At 51.9% G+C, this 17,642-nt stretch overlaps 1 protein-coding gene across 6 annotated transcripts in view; it reads right to left on the bottom strand.

Annotated features, from left to right (window-relative positions):
• Positions 1–7,287, bottom strand: part of PIK3R6 (phosphoinositide-3-kinase regulatory subunit 6) — a 40,081-nt gene extending 32,794 nt beyond the window's left edge. For 4 of the 6 annotated variants that reach the window (XM_049812605.1, XM_049812602.1, XM_049812608.1 and 1 more), the window contains exon 1: positions 1,130–1,257. The gene's annotated coding sequence lies outside the window, so the exon portion shown is untranslated. Of the gene's footprint in view, positions 1–1,129; positions 3,068–6,623 lie in introns of those variants that run through there. The other 2 variants (XM_049812604.1, XM_049812603.1) reach the window with 2 other exon arrangements.
• Between the last annotated feature and the right edge of the window lie 10,355 nt (positions 7,288–17,642).

Below are 17,642 nucleotides of genomic sequence, written 5' to 3' on the forward strand. Positions count from 1 at the left end.
CACGTCCCATGCCACAGCAGCCCAAGTCCCCCAGCCTGTTCCATTCTGCTGACCATTACGACAAAGCCAGGCAAACTTCCCAGCGAGCACGTGGCACAGCAATGGGATTGCCTCCACAGCTTGGTGTACCCACTGGAGGAACAAGTCCAGCTGTATAGGAAAGCACATCCTTGTCCCAAGAAAAGGATATTTCCCTCTTGGCTCCAATCCATGGCAGAAGTTAAAGCTCAGTCCTTTTTAAGCCCTCAGTATGTGAGGATGCTGGAGTGGGTTTGAAACCCCATGGCAGGAGGATGGAGATCTGTCCATCCACATGAGTCATCTCAACCCCATCATACTTAGTGGAGAGAAGTGACTCAGGCTATCCCCTGGAAACATTCAACATGGGGATGCACAGCCTCCCCCAAAACCCTCTGCTTTTTCTCACAGATCATCAAAAGCTGGAAGAAATCACTAAAATCCAGAACCCCTAGACTAGGTGAAACACATGAGAGACAGACTGAGCAGTGCACAAATATCTGAAGCTGTGAAAAAAACCTAAACCCAATGCCTTTGGTGGTGGGAGCTGGGCTAGCAGCAAACAGGCGGGCTCCCTTAGGAAGCCTGGTCCTGTTGCCCTGCCCCAGCTCTCCAACATGCCCAGGCATCCTCCGCTGTCCAGCACACCCTGGCCTGGGTCCCAAATGTCACTGCCCGGAGCCGTGCTGACCATGGCCAGCCCTGGGTTGTCCCCTCTCCCACCTCCTCACTTTGCCTAAAGGACAGCAGTGACACACCAGGGCAAGCGCAGTCCATGGTGCGCACACCCTTGCTTTCTCTGAGTTATATTTAGTCTGACTCCAAAGCCAGCCTCTCCATGCCTTCTGCAGCCCTGTATTTAGTTACAAACTCACTACACGGGTACATCTGAGGTTTCCTGTGGTTGTTTATCAGCTCGACTACAGACGCTCGCAAAGAAAAACCCATGTATTGCACAGGAACGAAGCATGGAAAGCTGTTCCCCTGCCCGCGCTCCTCCTCTCCCCTCTCCCCCATCCCACCACCAGTTACCGCCCCAATCCCAACTCTTCCCAATCCTGCAGCGGACACCCCAGCTTGCTCCTGGTGCGAGGAAGGATCGTACAAATACCATTGGCAGCGGTGAGCGAGCTGTTCTGCGCCGGAGCGTCCTGAAGGGAGACGTGGCAAGTCCTCAGGCGTAGGGAAGGCACATGAGCACGTGTACTTGCAGCTTTTCATCATGAGATGACAGATGCCCTGTGGAGCAGACCAGAATTTGCCAGCCCCCCGCGCTGCCCTCCCCCTTCTCCCTGCAGTTGCCTTCGAATGAGATCGGTTATGAAAGTAGTACATCAGAGGCTTCGTCTAACGTTACAAAGCTCCGGGGCGGCTGCCCAGCCCTCATTTCCTTTTAGCTCTGGCGAGAGTGGCTGCAGCACAAGTATCAGATGTGAGCCAAAGCGGGATTTCTTCACTGCATGTGTTGAAGGGCCATTTCCCCCAAGCCAACCTGAGTATTTGACATTGCATCCTCTGGGCTGCTCAAAACTGCAGCCGACAGCTCCCGAAACACCGTGCAATTGCTCCTCTGGACTCAGCATCATAGCTTACACCAGGAGAAACTGGTGCTGCAGCAAAATCATCCAGGGGAGTCCATCAGAGGCAGGTTTGACATCCTGTTTGCACCTTCCTCCCTCTTAAACCATGTCCGTCTGCCAGTGGAGCAGCCGCTATTTTCGGCCCTGATCCTGACTTCTAGCCCAGCTGCGCAGCCCAGGTAGGAAAGCAGGACAAATGCAGCTTTCCAGCCTCCAGCCCTCCTTACTGTCCAGGCAACAGCAGCTCCAGGCTCCCCTGAGAAACTGAACCATGGCCAAGGATAAACACTGAGGGCAGGGTCCGGCTCCATCTCACCTTACATCAGCTGCCCCCGAGCAAGGTGTCTCAGTTAAAATGAAAACTAAGCAAAACTTTCATTAGGAAACTCAAAAACCACATAAAGATCACCTGCCTTATTTCTGGCCCCATTCGGACAGGTTGCTGGGATGGAGGCGACCTGCAGAAGAGGCAGGGGGACCACGCATGCTGTGGAGCAGCCTAGAGCCCTTCTGGACTGATTTTCAGTTTCAGCTCAAAACCTGGCAGGGCTTGTGGTTTCAGACAGCTCTGATATGAAACCAGATGCTCTCCCTCAGGCTCTCACTGCCAAGGAAACGCATCTCAAGCTCAGACTCTGCTTTCCAGCAACACTTCGCTGCGCCGCTTGCCTGCTGGCTGCTCTGGCAAGGCACGTGCCTGCCAGGAGACTCATGCCCATGGAGGGAGAAGGTGAGAATGGCTCTTACAGCCATTTCACTAATAAAACACCTCCACAGCTCACGCTGCAGCAGGCGTTCATCTGCCCATCAGGACTGAATGAGCCCCGAACACCTTTGCTAAAGTCGGCATGGAAGTTGAGTGGCTTCCTGGACACTAACGACTCTTTGGAGACTTCCTTCCCAACGTCACATTTCATTCTTTCTAAGGAAAGAAACGAGTTTTCCGGAAGCATCAGCTTTTTAGATTTAGCATCTCTTTCCATTCCCAGGTCGGCTTTGGAAAAAACAATCAGAGGGAAAAAAATACATGCATTTTGAAAACCACTGCCAGGTTTGCTCATGCAAACAGCCCAGGCAAGCACTGTCCACCTGAGGGGAAAATAAGCGGGCAGAGCTCAGGCTCCCAAATGTGGCTAGCCTGGGAGAGGCTAGGCAGTGAGCCACCTGCTTTTGTGAAGTGGAAGGGGCTGTGGGGTGGCACAGTACCTTCACCAGCACAGTCACTGGTGGTACAGCCCCTTCACTCTATAGATGTGCTCTGTGTCACCAGCTGCCACAAAATCCTTTACCTCTCGCAAAGAAATTTGGGGTTTAAACAGCAGTTTCAGGGTGTGTTCAGCATCTCGTGCTGTGGAGCAAGCAGCTCCCACCGGGCTGCAGTGAGATGTGCTCAGGCAGGAGTTCACGAACACGGCTGAGCCGGTGCCACGATGCCACATCGCTGTTCCTTGCAGCGCTCTGGCAGTGCGGCCGGCAGTCGCATACCAGTACCCACCAGCCTCGCCTGACCATAGGTATAATCTGGAGACCACACCATAAGGGACCACCACGGGTGTACCTGTACCCAGAAGCCTCAGTGGTGAATCCAACACTGTCTGTAACTCAGGTCTTTTCTCCCCAGGCAATGCGACAGTGTCTCAGTGCCCAGCTATGCACAGGGACACAGTGCTCTTCCCCTCCATAGCAGAGGAGCTTTCACCCAACTCTGCTGGAATCTGCACTCAGGTGGCCACGTCTGCCGGCAGCGGAGGGGAGGTCACTGGGGCTCAGGGAGGGCACAGAGCAATTGCCATGGGCTTGGGGGGGGGGGGGGGGGTGTGTCACAGGAGGAGGATGACCAGAGCCAGAGTGACCCCAGCATGCTGTGCATGGCACCTTCCCCTGCTGTCAGCAGATGACCAGAGGTGTGCCCTTGGCATTGCTCTTGCAGTGGGGAACGAGCAACGCAACAACTGCTGACAGGGAGCGCAAAGAGAGGCAGATTAGAAAGGAAGGGGCAAGTATATAACGTCGCACCAGGAGGACAAGGCCAGTAAGGAGATTTAATTACATGGTACAGGCAACAACAGAAACCACTGCTCTCAGTAGGACCATGAACACCCCCCAGTAACACCAGTCTGGACCGATGAATCACTCTAGAGACTCACAAGCCAAACCCGTCCCAGCACAGATCACTCACAACAGCAGCTACCGCGGAGCCCAAACTATGTTTGATGGACGGTGCTGTCTTCAAGGCATGTCACACCTCAAAATAGAAAGACGTGACTCAGCCAACACAGCATCTGCCTTCAGAACAGCCATTAACACCAGCAAAGCTCACAAAAGCAAGAAAGGAACTGGGAAAGCAACACTGGAGAGCCTCCACGTCTGGGTAGGAGCTGCGGTCAGTGCTAGGAAAGCTGGACACAACCAAACCGAGAGTCCTCTTGGGTCAGCTCTTTCCCATACACTTGGAGCAGAGAAAATCAGAGCTCACCTCTGTCACCAAATCCCCACCAAGGCTGGGCACACGGGGGGATGCTGGGGAGGGGTGCTGCTGCTGCCCACATCCCAACAGCCAGCTGCAAACCCCTACGAAGGTGACTGATAAAAGGTCATTATGGCCCTGCCACAACAGCAGTTGTGCCCACCCCATGTATCAGAATGCGAATGCAGTGGGTAGGTGGGAATTCAGTATACCCCAGCGAGATGGCACACAGGGCAACCCCTGCCAAAGGGCCCACAGACAGGTTTTATGTCAAGGTCCCTGTCACTAGCGGAGCGAGACCATGTCCTACACAAGCAGGACTGCTCTGAGGTAGCATTCACAGGACTCCCAGAGGGAAACCATCTGAACACAAAGGAGAAAATGGAAACCGCTCCAATGGAGATGTACAAGTTGGTGCCTGGGGATGGGGGACAGTGGCCAGTCACCTCCCCCACAGCCCTTCCATGAAGCAGAGATAATTTTATTTTTGTAGCAAAAAAAGAAAGCCATGTTTCTGTCATGCAATAACTTGAACATTTTGTCCCATAAGATCCAGGAAACTCCAGTAAAACTATTGCTAGCTGCCCTGTGCCATCTCACCCACTGCCAAGAAGTCTTCTCTTCTGTCTGATTTGGGGCCACCCAGCCAGGAATATGGGCTATCCCAGAATGGCAGACAGGCAACAGAAAGGGAAGTCTCATAGCTCTGTCTCTTTAGGAAACAGGACTAAAAGAACCAAAACATATGGCAAGCTATTTTAGGGCAGAAACACCATCACAACTGATCTTCCCAGCAGTCCTCCAATACCTGATGTCAGGAGAGCCCTATGCCAGCGCTGGAGCCCCAGAACCTCACGGCTGGCAGGGAGAGGCTGCAGGGCAGAGCCTTGCAGAGGCCAGTGTCTGCTGCGAGCAGCAAGCTCCAGTCTTGCCAGAACAGCTTGAGGCTTTGAGGACTCAAGCTATTTCCTCAGGTCAAATTAACGTTTGAGAGAAAGCAGTGCAGTTTGAACAGATCCGTGTGACAGAGCAGAGGCTGGCCATATATTTCACCAGACTGACCCATGTTTTCTTCCATTGCAGATGTAGGACATACACTTAGATGTTCAGTAGGACCCTAAGTCGTAAAGGCTTAATTAATGTCTTGCGGATTTGGGCCATCCACAGAGGAACTCAGAAACTGTTTGAGAAAGCCTTGGTAGCCATGTACTTCACAACCAAAGTACCAAACAACTACACAACTAAAAGTTTGTCTAGTACTCGGAAGTGATAAATTAATCCTTGAAGCCCAGATGAATTTGCTTCTGTGTTCAGGCTTAGTCGAGAGACAGCAAGACAAACTGCAGCTAAGTTGCATAGAGACTCAGAGAGCTTCCATGGGAGGGCAACAGCATCCCAGGGAGATGAGCGGTCCTGGTGCAGCCAGAGGATGCAGAGGAAAATAGCAGGGCACAGGGGGGAGGAAGACTAAAACCTGCCTGTTGCACAGAGTTGGCTCATCTACATTTTTTTGAAGCTCGGCCCCAAGCACTCCCCTTTTTATTTCCTTTCTGGACAGGGCTGCTGCACTCTCCTTGTTATCACCACGACCATCACTATTTATTGCCATGTCACTGCTGCAGCGCTCAGGGCCCCCAAGAGACAGATGAGGCCCCAGGCCAAGGGGAGGGGAAGCCGGGCAGCCACACGACTGCACAAACAGCCAGCGCTGGAGCATGCATCACCCCGGCCACCCCCAGGCTGCAGCAAAATCCGGAGCACAGCCTCCCTCCGGGGCTGGATGCATGAGCACTGCCTGCCCTACGGAGCAAGGAGCTGGAAGGCGGGAGCCCCAGCGGTGCCAGGGCAAGAGTGGGCGATGGTCGGGAGCAGCTGCAGGCAGGTGACTCCGTCCCTTGCAACTGGGAGTTGTTTCACACAGAGCAAAATGAATAAGCATGAGCTAGCGCTGAAACAGCCCCAAGTCAGTGATGTAATTCACTCACCCCATCTGGGCTGAGCAGCAAGCAGTTGCCGGCTGCCTGCAGGCCGTGCACGGGGGATGCGTGTGCAGCGAGTGGCCGGGGGCCTTGAACGAGTGCCAGAGCAGTAACAACATCAAAACTACCCACGTCTGCTCCAGGGGCGCAGGCAGCAAAGTCTCCACGCTCCTCACTGGGACAGGCTCCAGGGCAAACTGCGTGTTTCCCACCAGGATCCTGCTCACTGGCAGGGTGCAGCAGGGGAAGCTTGCACAAATATTCCCTTCCTGCAGAGCAGCAGCACGTTCCTCTTCTCCAGCACCATCAGTGCCCCCTCCCTTAATTCACCCTGAGAAAGGAACCCAAACCGACCCCGTTCAAGGGCTTTCCAGGGTCTTTCATCCACAGGGATGCAGCACTCGCGCACACACGCTGCCAAACACTAAGACATTAAGCACTCCCCAGTAGAAGCGCAGCACTGGGGACCAACAGAGCAGCAGGCCCCCCTCAAAGGAACGGGAAGAAGACAAGACAGAGGACGAGCACTGCACTTCCCCACGCACGGACCCAGGAGCAACACACCCTCCAGCACTCTACCTGCTTCTTCAGGGCAGGTACCGGGGAGCCCGGCGAGTCACACCTGCACCCGTGGTCCCATCCAGCGCAGCGGGGACAGACTGGGGTTCCGGAGGAGTCATCGCAGGGTCTGCTCTGCCTGGCGAGGAGGTCGGTGCGTGCCGGGAGAGCACCGGGGCAGCTGCCAGGCTCTGCAGCACACTTCAAAGTCTGCAAAGCGAAAAGGGAAGCGCTGGAGTTATTTCAAGACAACTTCCTCTTTCATCAAGAAGTCCCTCAAGGAGAAAGCTGTCCCCACCGCGGGTCGCGCTCGCCCGGTGCTCTCCAGGCGGGCAGGAGCAGGCGAAGAGGGCTCAGCTGCGCCCTGCCTCTAATCCCCCAAAACCAGCCACGCAGGTCAGGCTGCTCTGGATGAGCCTGTCCCGGGGCAGACGCAGTGAGCCCGGGTGCTGGCACAGCCTCTGCCGTGCCACCGACCACCCCGCGCGGGGGCAACTCCTGCCGTGCTGCCGTCTCCCAGCCAAGGCAGAGAGAGTGCCTGAGGCTGCACACCCAGCACCTCGAAATAAACAGTGTTGCTACGAGAGACAAGGAGGAGTCTGTCCAGGAAGACACTTTTCCAGCTCCCCGTTCCAAGCGCAGAGTTTTGTGCCTCTGCCAGCGCCTCCCGCCCGGATCATCTCGCACACATCTGCTTTTGCTCAATGCCAGCGCTGCCCCTGCAGCTGCGCAGGGCAGCCCCTGCCTGCTTGCTGCCAGCACAGGGATGCAGCCCGGGCAGGGGACGCCTGGCCTTTTCTGGAGCGTGTTCTCGGGGAAATTTGCCATTGTGTTGACAGAGGTGTTGGCTGTGCGTTGGTCAGAGCAGGTCTGGATGTGCTCAGCAGGGCATCGTGTTGCCATCACTTGTGACTCAGCGTCAGGAGTGCAGCTCAAGGCATGAGCCCAAACGGGGCCCCAGGTGAGGCTGCTCTGGGCTGCTGATGTCTACCAGTGCCCTGACACTCAGTTAGGGTTGAGACCCATTTGCACATTGGCATAAGCCCAAGCTGGCACATGGGAGAGATGTGTGAACCCAGCTGACCCAGCACAAATCAGGAGATAAATGTTTATTCCTATGGGATGTGGGTGCAGGGCTGGGGTGAACGCACCAGCTCTGTCCTCTGTCAGTCCAGCCAGCTGACAGAGCATGTGCATGTCCCACGCTTCATCTGCGCAAAGTGCTCAGGAAAACTCAGTAGCATTGGCTGACCCCTCCAGCTGGGTTACTGCCACAACCAGTGCCATCCCCGCTTATGGCCAGGGCCCTGATGGATCAGTTTAGCACCCCGAGTGTTACCTTGAGCAACACTGGAGGCTCTGAGCTTCTTTGGAGTAAGTGGGTTGGAGGGGGGGAGAAAGTCTCCATAGAGGGACCGTGGGAACTGCAGCTGATACTATAGCACTTCCCATGTTCTTTGACATGAGAAAAAGCATTAGGTATAGTTACATACCTGGGCCCCAGTTTTAAAAATAACCTACTTCCTTCCTGACTGGGAGAGAAAGGCAGGAGGAGGCAGTTTAACTGGTTGTCAGCGTTACTTGCATTCAATTCCCACTCGTTGCACTGGTGCCAAGTTGCTGCGCTGAGCAGCATCCCCTTCCCCTTGCAGGCTGGCCGCCCCGTGCGGCTGAGCAGCCGTCCTGCGGGCAGGAAGGCTCCGGGGAAACAGCAGCAGCACACAACAGCAGATGATAACATCCTCATTTCCCCTGTCTTGTTTTCATTCACATTCGCTCCCATTCATGAAGGACACGCGCACGTGTCTTGGCCCCGGTACAGAATCACTGCAGAGCCCAGCGGCGCCAGTGGTCCCCAGCCCAGCCCAGTGGACAGCATGGTTGTGGAATATGCACGTGGGGCCCTGTTTGCAAAAGCTTTGTCCTTGCTAGCATCAGAATTAGCTTCTTCAACATGAGCGGACTAAGGTTTTGGGCATCACTGTTCAACAGCTTACTGTCCTCCGCCTGTGCATCTGTCCTGATGCCGTGTTGCATCCGTCCTTCCTCAGCAGGAGTTCCCCAGCATGCCGGAGCTCCTGAGAGAGGCAGGAACCGCCACACAGATACTGTTTCCCATGCAAATGCCACAGGAAGGTGAGCTGTGAAACCCATGCACTGACAGAAGTGGGGGTATGAGCCCCATGCGGTTGCAAAGGAGGAGCAAAGGGTAGCACCAGCTACATGGCACCCCTTTGTCAGATGTGCTCTTGCTTTGGTGATGCTCCACAAGCATCTTTCGAGGCTGAGATCTCCCACTTGCTTCTGGATATTTTTACTCCTCACGCCTCAGCTGGCCACTGCAGGTCCCAAACCTTCACCCTCCCCCTCATTTTCATTAGAATTGGACTCTTTTCTACTGCACAGCTACAGAAGGAAGATGCCACTGAGTTTGCTCAGGCGGTTCCTGTAGCGCACACCCAGCACCCCCCTCATTGCTATCAACTTTGGGATCCCAACCCAATATTCACTTACCTAAAGGGATGTTCTGGAGACCTTCCCCTCTTGCCTTTTCTCTACATACCATCTCTTGTCATAGCAGCAGCTGGATTTCAGTGTTAGCCCTCCTCTGGGTGTAGGGTCATATTCTCTTGTGGTAACACACGTAACAGGGAGGAAGGGGTTGGTTCTCCATATTATCTGTAAAGAGCTGCTAGTTAGCAGCTGATGTCATTAGACACTGAAACATGTCCAACTGCCACCCTGAGAACAGGATGAGGAATTGCCAAGTCACCCCAGATAACCTTGCATCTCTGCCAAACTATGTTGGCAACGGTGAGAGGAAGAGCCAGGTATGACCCTGCTCAAAGAAGGGCTTCAGTCAGAAGACCAAAAAAAAAAAAATGGAAAGAACAAAAATAGAGAGAGAACCTCTTGTGTGGCAAGCAGCATGAACCAGGTACAAAACAGCTCTTTGTCCCTGCAAACGCTGTCCTCTGTGATTTACAGGAGCACCGTAAAGGGCCAGGCTTGTATGCTTCTATGCATGAATGGGATACACAACAGTTTTGAACCGATCTGAATCCCTCTCACATGGAAGAAGTCTGTCTCCCGAAATAAACAGAAAGAGCTCACTTGAAGCACTAATTCAGGAGGGGCTTTCCAGCCCAGAGGGGAACTTGCTGCCCAGAAAGGGGCTTTCCTACCATGGGAGCAGCACGCAGCCCTCTCTCCACTCGAGATACTACAGCTGCCGGCACCTGAACTGGCGCCAGCAGCAGCAGCTCCCTGCCACAGCGCACATCGCGCAACCGCCGGGCCGTGACGCGCCGACGTCGGCTGGGGCTGGCTCCCTCCTGGCGGTCACGCTCCGGCACCTCGCCGCGGCACACGGGGGCCCCGGCGCCTCGCAGCCCCTCGCTCGACACCGGCACCGGTGGGGCTGAAGGAGCGCCGGTGGCAATGCCAGGGCTGGCAGCAAGTAGGACCGGTGGAGACCGGGGTTTCTCCTCCCCATAGTGGCGCTGATGTTTGGTTCCCATTTTGGCCCCTGCTCCACACCCCACAAACGTCCAAATGTTCCTGTTGAAGGGGAGGTCTGGACACCCCTCCTCCTGCCTTGGTTTCTATTCATGGGTGCTTTAGTTTTCCCTGCTTTAATTTTCCATCATCCCGTGGCTGCTTTGATGACACACCTAGCAAGTCAACCGAGTTTCTGAGGGAAGCAAAGGTATTTGCGTGAAGAAGATGATGCTGTTTGAGCACCACTCCTTCTAAACCACCCATCCTGCAGGGAAACCTCCTCTTGGCAGATGTCCACATGTCCAATGATTTAGTCAATGGAGGGTTTTCTTACAGTTTATAAGGGAACAGTTCATAAACCAAGCAATATTTTCATGTCACAACTCTTATTTTCCACCCTGAAATTCAACCAAATTCTAGTTTTACTCCAGCTTTAGCAAATAGAGAAGATGGGGGGATTTGGGGGAGAGGGAAAGCCAGGCAAACAGCCAGTTTGATGGTCTTTAAGGTGCCTTTTTCATTTGTCCAAACTAAGCCATCTCCAACACTTTTTTTTTTGTCTCGAAAAAATCCATAATAAGGAGGTAGAAGCAAGCAGAAGATAGTAATAATAATAAATCATGGACTTTTCAAGTCTGAGCAGTGTCTCAGTACGTCCTGCAAGGGTGGAAAATGTCATCTTATTTGATAAAGACTATACAGGTACTAGAAGACACGACTGCTAACCTATAGGTTAATTACAGGTTTGAAAAATCCAAGCAAATTGATTGCAATAAGTGTGAGCAAACAGCAGATAAGAAACCAGCAAGCTTTGTCTTTTTGTCCCATCTAGAGACCAGCTCCCACCATCCTTGGGGCTGCAATTACACACCTGGTATCAACACAACCGCCCAGCAGTGCAGGTGATGGAAAAACCCACTGCAAGTCGAGGTTACCCACTTGTGAGCAGGAAACTTTTGAGGCACCTGTAGGAAATGGGTCCGGCACTGCTGGTGGGTGCTGCAGCCATCTCATGCCAATGAACTGGGCACGCCTGTGCTTGTACAGGGGTGTCAGTGATTTGCCCGTGCTGAGGAAGAAATCAGCTGCTTGAAATGGTGAGAGATCAATTTTTGTCCAAATCTTAAGTGCTGCATGCACGTATTGCAAGGGCTATAGGTTTCTGCTGCCCGCTGCTTACACCTCCCAGGATCTTTTTCCCAGAATTTACAGCTCCCCCATGGGTGCCAAGGTGATGGTTTTGGAATGAGATCAAATCCTCAGCTTATCAGTTCTGCCAGCAATAACATGCAACAGGAAACAGCTCTTTTTAATCACAGACACTCTGCTCCACTCGTTGAGCTGATAAGCTGAGTGGAGAAGCTGTTTCTACAGTTGTTTTTCAGGATAGACAAGCAGGGCTTTTGAAATCCTTCTTAAGCTTCCAACCTGCTGCATAAGGCAGAGAAAGGGGCAGGTTGTTACTTAATCCCAAGGCTTGCTTATCTGGAGAATCCCAGGACAGGGCTGGACCCAGAAACCAGCCCCCAGTGCATGCCCAAGGCATGGTGACCACCTCTGCTCCCCCTGCATGGCCATCCCTGCCCATTCACACTGCCTAACCTGAATGTGTCTTGCAACATCGCCATCATCAGCCTTCTCCAGCTGAGCCTATACATTACATCTCCTCTTTTAGGCCACGTTATCCATCGTTTGGCAGTTTGCAGAGGAAAGAGGGTGGACCCGGCTTTTTATGCCAGTGATGCTCCTCGTTATGCTGGTAAAGCCTGATCTGTGACACCTGGGTGTGATACAGCAGCTCAGAGCCAGCTTGTGACCCCCAGCATCCCCACAGCTTTTCCAGCAGGACCACCACCTGTCCAGCTGCTCCTGCTCCAAGGGGAAAATTGGCACTTGTCCCTGTTGAACAGCAACATATGAGAGGTAAAAAATCTGGACTCAACTCAGTTCACTTTAAATTCCAGTTCTCTAGTACAGTCACCATCCTGCACAGCCTCACCTATGAAGGTAATTCAGATGGTCTTTGCTCCATCTCCCATCTCATTATCGAATAGATTGGAAAGCCCCACCAGCAGGACAGGCCCTGCACAGCCACCTTCCTCCATCCTCCCAGCTTGGCAGTAAGCCTGTGCTCAGACATGGACACTGGCCTCCCATCCAGCTTGTGATGGATGCACCAGGCCTGCGTTTCCCCAGTTCCCTTACAGGCAGCACAGGAGAGGTGGTGGCAGAAACTCCACCAGGCTCAGACGGCTCCTCGATGTCCTCGGGGTTTGTTGTGCTACCACAGGAGCAAAATCACATCAGCTTAAACTCAGTTTGGTTCTGACAAATCTTTCACCTCCCTGTTGTTTCCAGATACTTGAAAAGGGCTGGTTGGTTTGTGCTGGCATTTTCCCAGCAGTTGAATTAAGGTAGGAGAGCTCCAGCTCCTTCCCCCGTTCTAAAGGCTCGTCCTTCACTTGTCCTTCTCCAGACTTGCAACCTCACTTTTTCGCCACCCACTCCCAAAAGTCACTGCTAGAGGAAGCCCTTAGCTGAGTCTCAAAGCACTTTGGCAGTAATTTCTTCATATCAGGTGATTTAAAGCATTTAACATTCCTGAGTGCATAAGGGGACCTGGCCCTGTGGCTGACAGTTATACTGAAGCCACCAGCTCCCAGCTGGGCTTTTCCCAGTTCATGCAAACATGCCTTTAACACTTTCAACATCATCCACAGATAGCTTTCCCTCTCCAGCAAGAACTTGAACAGCTTTTCCTTGTCTCTCTCTCACTGCTAACATGCTCACAGAGTGAACGCATGTTGCTGTCATGCTCCTGGAGCCCAGCGTCTCCTCTTCCTTTCCTAATGCTGAGATGCTCCTGTGTTTGCTGTTTGCCACCTGCTTTCATCCCAGCACCTCAGCCATGTCCTCCTCATAACAGGTCAGTGAGGATCTTTCAGCTTAGCCAGGCAAGTTGGGCACCATATGTCCTTCTCTTCCTCCACAATGGGATGATCTGCACATGTAGGATGAGGAAAATGATATTGTCCTCTTGGGTGAACCATGGGGAGATCTACTGATGTCAGCCAGTGAAAGCGAGGGATTGCTGACGCTATCAAAGATACAGAAAGTTGCCTCCTGAAGAAGCAAAAGTGTTTGCTGATACTAACCACTCTCTCTCACCCTTGTAGTCATCAAGAATTTTCGCACTGGAGTCCCTTCACTGGCATTGACCCATCCCAGCTAGGTTTGTCTGTGCTTCCCAGAGCAGCTCCACATTTCTTAAACAGGGACATCACAACTAGGTAAAACAGGTTTGTTTTAAACATGTGAACAACATGACAAACGGTTTTATTGATTTACTATTTCCTTTTTCTCTTCCCATTTCCTCACTGCTGGGGATCTTTTTCATAAAGTTCAACACCTTTGGGATTTTATTTCTTGGTGCTTTTTAAAGCCAGGGATGGAGAGCTGGGAAAAGAAGAGAGACAGGAGAAAACCACAATGGAAAAATAAAAAAAAAGTCATGACAAATGAAGCTTAAAAATTCCCCAGAGAAAAAAACAGAATTTGGAAGGAATAGCTGAAGCATCTCTTTCTAGCACCGTGCAATGTAATGATTGAGCCTTTACCCTTAAGTTATTTTCCCAGTTTTTTCAGTCCGCTCCATCTGCTGGCAGCCAAAATTCCTCTTCCCCCTCCACCGTGGGAACACCCTAGCAGTCTCGGCGAGAGATGAGGCAGCTCTTCCAGGGCGTCTCCACAGGGTGAGGAAGCACCAAGCCCCCACATGCGTGGGGCTGGCTGCGGTTAATGGTGCAGTGGGTGCAGCCGTCTCTGCCCCCCAAGCACCCACGGGGCTAACGTGGCCCCCACCTACATCCCGCCTGCGGGGAGAGCTGAGAGTGTGCTAGAGCACAACCTTCACGGTTCGAGGTTTTTCGCTGCAGCCTGCGGCTGCTCACAGAGCAAGGGGCTGCTTAGATTTCTCTTTTGTTTTCATGGTTTTATTGAAAGAGAAACTTTACATAAAGAGCATGCCTCTGCACGCGCACCCACCTGCTCTATCTGGCCACCACGTGTTAATAACCAAACCGTATCTATCTGTATCGTATTACATACTATACTTAATTATATACCTGGCAGCAGTAGAACTGTTTAAGTAACAAAGGTTCACACTGCACACAGACCCACACACATATCTATACTTTTTCACCATAGAAAGTTTGTGGAACTATTTTTTATGCTAAAAAGAAACATGCATCATTTATATTACAGCACATATATGCGTATACATACACACAAGCTGAATATGTATGTTATACAAATGATTCATTGATAGGTAGAGATAAGCAGGTAGACGGGTAAATACAGTTATGTATATTTCCTGGCATGGATTTATGCACAAGGGGTATTCAAAGGCTTTAAAATAACTAACAGACGACTCAGTTCATGCAGACCCGAGTCCCACGGCTTGCTATATTTAGACACATAGTCATACCGGGAGAGTTCAGAAAATATCTCTCACTAACTTAAACTTTTGTAAACACATTCTAATAGAAAGTGAGAAACACAAAGATATCACAACGTCCTTTAGCTATGTTTTGCAATCACCGATCAACAACTGTTATCTACACCCACTCTGCCTGTCAGTGAAGAGCATGACTTACGGGCTGTGTCCACCTGGTGGGTGCCCATCTCCACCAAGCGACCTCCAGGCTCCAGCTAATATTCACATGGTTGCTCAGAGCCATACCTAGGAAGAAAGGGATGGAGGGCAACGTAGGATCAGTCTGTTCCTCCCTCCTGCATTGGGCATGCTCCTTGTCACAGGGGAAGGAGCCCCGCTGCCCAACCCAGCCACCATGGCCAAGCTGGGGGGGGGAAGGGGACAAGGGGACCTGTAGCCCAGCCACAGTGATGGGCTCCAGTCCTCAGCACACAGCCCACCAGGCTACTCACTTGCTGCAATGGAGGTAATTTGTCCTGAGCATCCCAGGGGCAGAGGACAGAATGGGAAGGCTGCTGGAGCACCTCAGCTTGGTCCCACAAAAACTGTTACAGGAGCATGAGACAAGTTGCTCCTTACTGATGGCTTCCAGGAAACAGAAGAGCAGAAACAAGGTAGAAGCCAGACAACTTCACCCTTGCTTGCACCCAGCCCAGGCTACAGGGTCCATTTCTCCTCACCAAAGTGTCTTTCCTTGGGCGATTTCTGATCAGGATAGATGCCTCTTCTGCTCTTCCTTCAGCAAGCAAGCAGAGAAAGCATCGTGAACACCAGCATCCCCCCCAGTTTTTTAAGGCTTCAACCCTCCTCCTTCTCCATCTGGGCAGTCTTTGGCCTATGGGACTGGCACAATTACCCAAACAGTCTTGGTTACACACAACCTTGAGTCACATGTTAAAGTACAGATGGCTCCTTAGAACGGGAAGAGATTGGCTTCTAACTAAAGATTAGCACGTATTTCCTTTTGTGATGGCTGTGAAGTTAAACAGAAGAGGAAATCTCAGCTGTCGCTCAATCTCACCTCTACCCAGATTGTTTGCGATGGTTCCAGTGTGTCACATCTCAGAGGAACCACAGAGCTCTCAGTCACCCAGTCCGTGGCAGGAAGGGGTTCTGATGATGGTCTGGAGCACAGAGAGATATGAGATGTTGCGTGCACTCAGTCCCTTCTTTCACCCGTTGCCCAATTTCCAGGGACTGGCTGCAGAGTGCTGCATTCACCACCACAGCTGGATCTACCCCATCGCTTCTTGTACCCAGTGCACCATTAAAACTAGCCATAAGACAGCAGCAAAAATGTAATCAATGTCTTTAGAATTACAGTTCAGCTGACCACCTGGGCAGGAAAACCCTTAATGGGCTCAACTTTCTTCTAGGAACCTCTCACAAGAGTATTCTGTCCTCAAGCAGTTTAACCTGGGCCACAGTTGACAGTAAGTCAACACAGAGACCAACTATTGGAAAAAACGTGCACTGTTGCACAGGGAAAGTACTGATGATTTAGGGTCTCATTTTTTCCCTGCAAGTCAGCACTCAGCTGGTGTCCACAGGCAGTGCAGAGGGGCAGCACTGCATGACCCACTCCTTGGAGATGGGACAGAGCCTGCCATCAGCAAGGATCTCCCAGTAGACCTGAGTGTGGACCCAGGTCCTGGGTATCCTGACAGATCCTCCCCAGATTTCTGATTACAGGAGCAACATCTCAGCCTGCAGTTCATGGGTATCTACTAGAAAGTCACTGCAATCGTCAGTGCACGAGCAAGGTGGACTGAGCCAATCTACATCTCATCGCCACTGAAAACAATGTTTGCATACACTCCCTGGTCCCAGCCGCACCAGGTCTGGACCTTTTCACCAGCCGTTCAGCTTCCTAAGCCAGTGGGAGACTGAATCAACAAGAAGAGAATTGTTTTGGCCATAGAGTGATCAGACAGGAGACCTGATGCAAGAGGGGACATGGCCAGACTAGTCCTTGTGAGGACAAAGAGTGTTTGACTAGCTGAGCCACCCTGCTTGAGGTCTTCTCTGCGGATGGAAACACCAGCTAAATACACTGCATTACACTGGCCCACTGCTGTCCAGAAAGCTTTATGCAGTCAAGCCCAAGTTTTGGCTATCCTAGAGATGGGTAAACACCAAAAATTATTTTTCATGCTTGCTTTGATTTGGAGTTCAGTTTTTGGATGTACTTGCTCTGGCTGCAACCCCCCTTAGCCTTTGCATTCCCTTCTGCGAGTGCTGCAGAGGAGGTGCCTACGGAGAGGAGAGGGAATTACAAGGGCACACAGGTGAATATTGGAAGAAGGTGAGTTCAGGATTGGCACAGAAAAGCCCACCCCGTTCCTCCCCCAGTTAGCTGTCTGCACCAACTGGCACAGGCATACAGGCTCTGAGACCCGTGCTGCATCCAAACACACCGATAATTATGCAACTTTGCATCATTAGCACACTGTTGCTCTTCTCGAGTGGATTTTCCCTGCTAGGAAAACTGTTCCTTATGCAGGCACAGGGAGCCTTGTTAACTTTTAATTCATCATTGATTAGCACAAGTACGATAAGGACAGCGGAGCAGCAGGTATTGCCAGGAGAGATAAAAACCCGCCTGCAGCCCAGAAATATTTCACTTGTCCAGATTTGCTCTCGTTAGTCCTAAGCAAAGGTCAGTCCTGAGACAAACAGGGAGTCCGATGCCCTTTTCAGTCATGGGTGCTGGCCAAAACCCCTAAGAAATTAGCAAAATTCACAGAAATTTCTAATCTTGTCTACTTTACAGGTGCCTGCGTAAGAGCAGCTAAATCATGCACATGGGAAACAGCCTGATCTACCAGTCCAGAAACCTGCAGCCGCAAGACGGAACTAGGGGAGAGAATTTGGCAGCAGAAGATATTCCCTGGATTTTTTTCCTCTTCTCCCTTTTCTTCTGAAAGTGCTGGATTATTGGTGGGTGTCTCAATAAACCCCTCTGTGTTAGGCAGATCCTGTCACTGGTGGAGGGCTGAATCTGGCTGTCGTGCTGTGGCTCAGTTAGCCTGTCACCAACCCGC

This window comes from Accipiter gentilis, chromosome 10 (genome assembly GCF_929443795.1).
Source record: "Accipiter gentilis chromosome 10, bAccGen1.1, whole genome shotgun sequence".
NCBI classification, from domain to species: Eukaryota; Metazoa; Chordata; class Aves; order Accipitriformes; family Accipitridae; genus Astur; species Astur gentilis.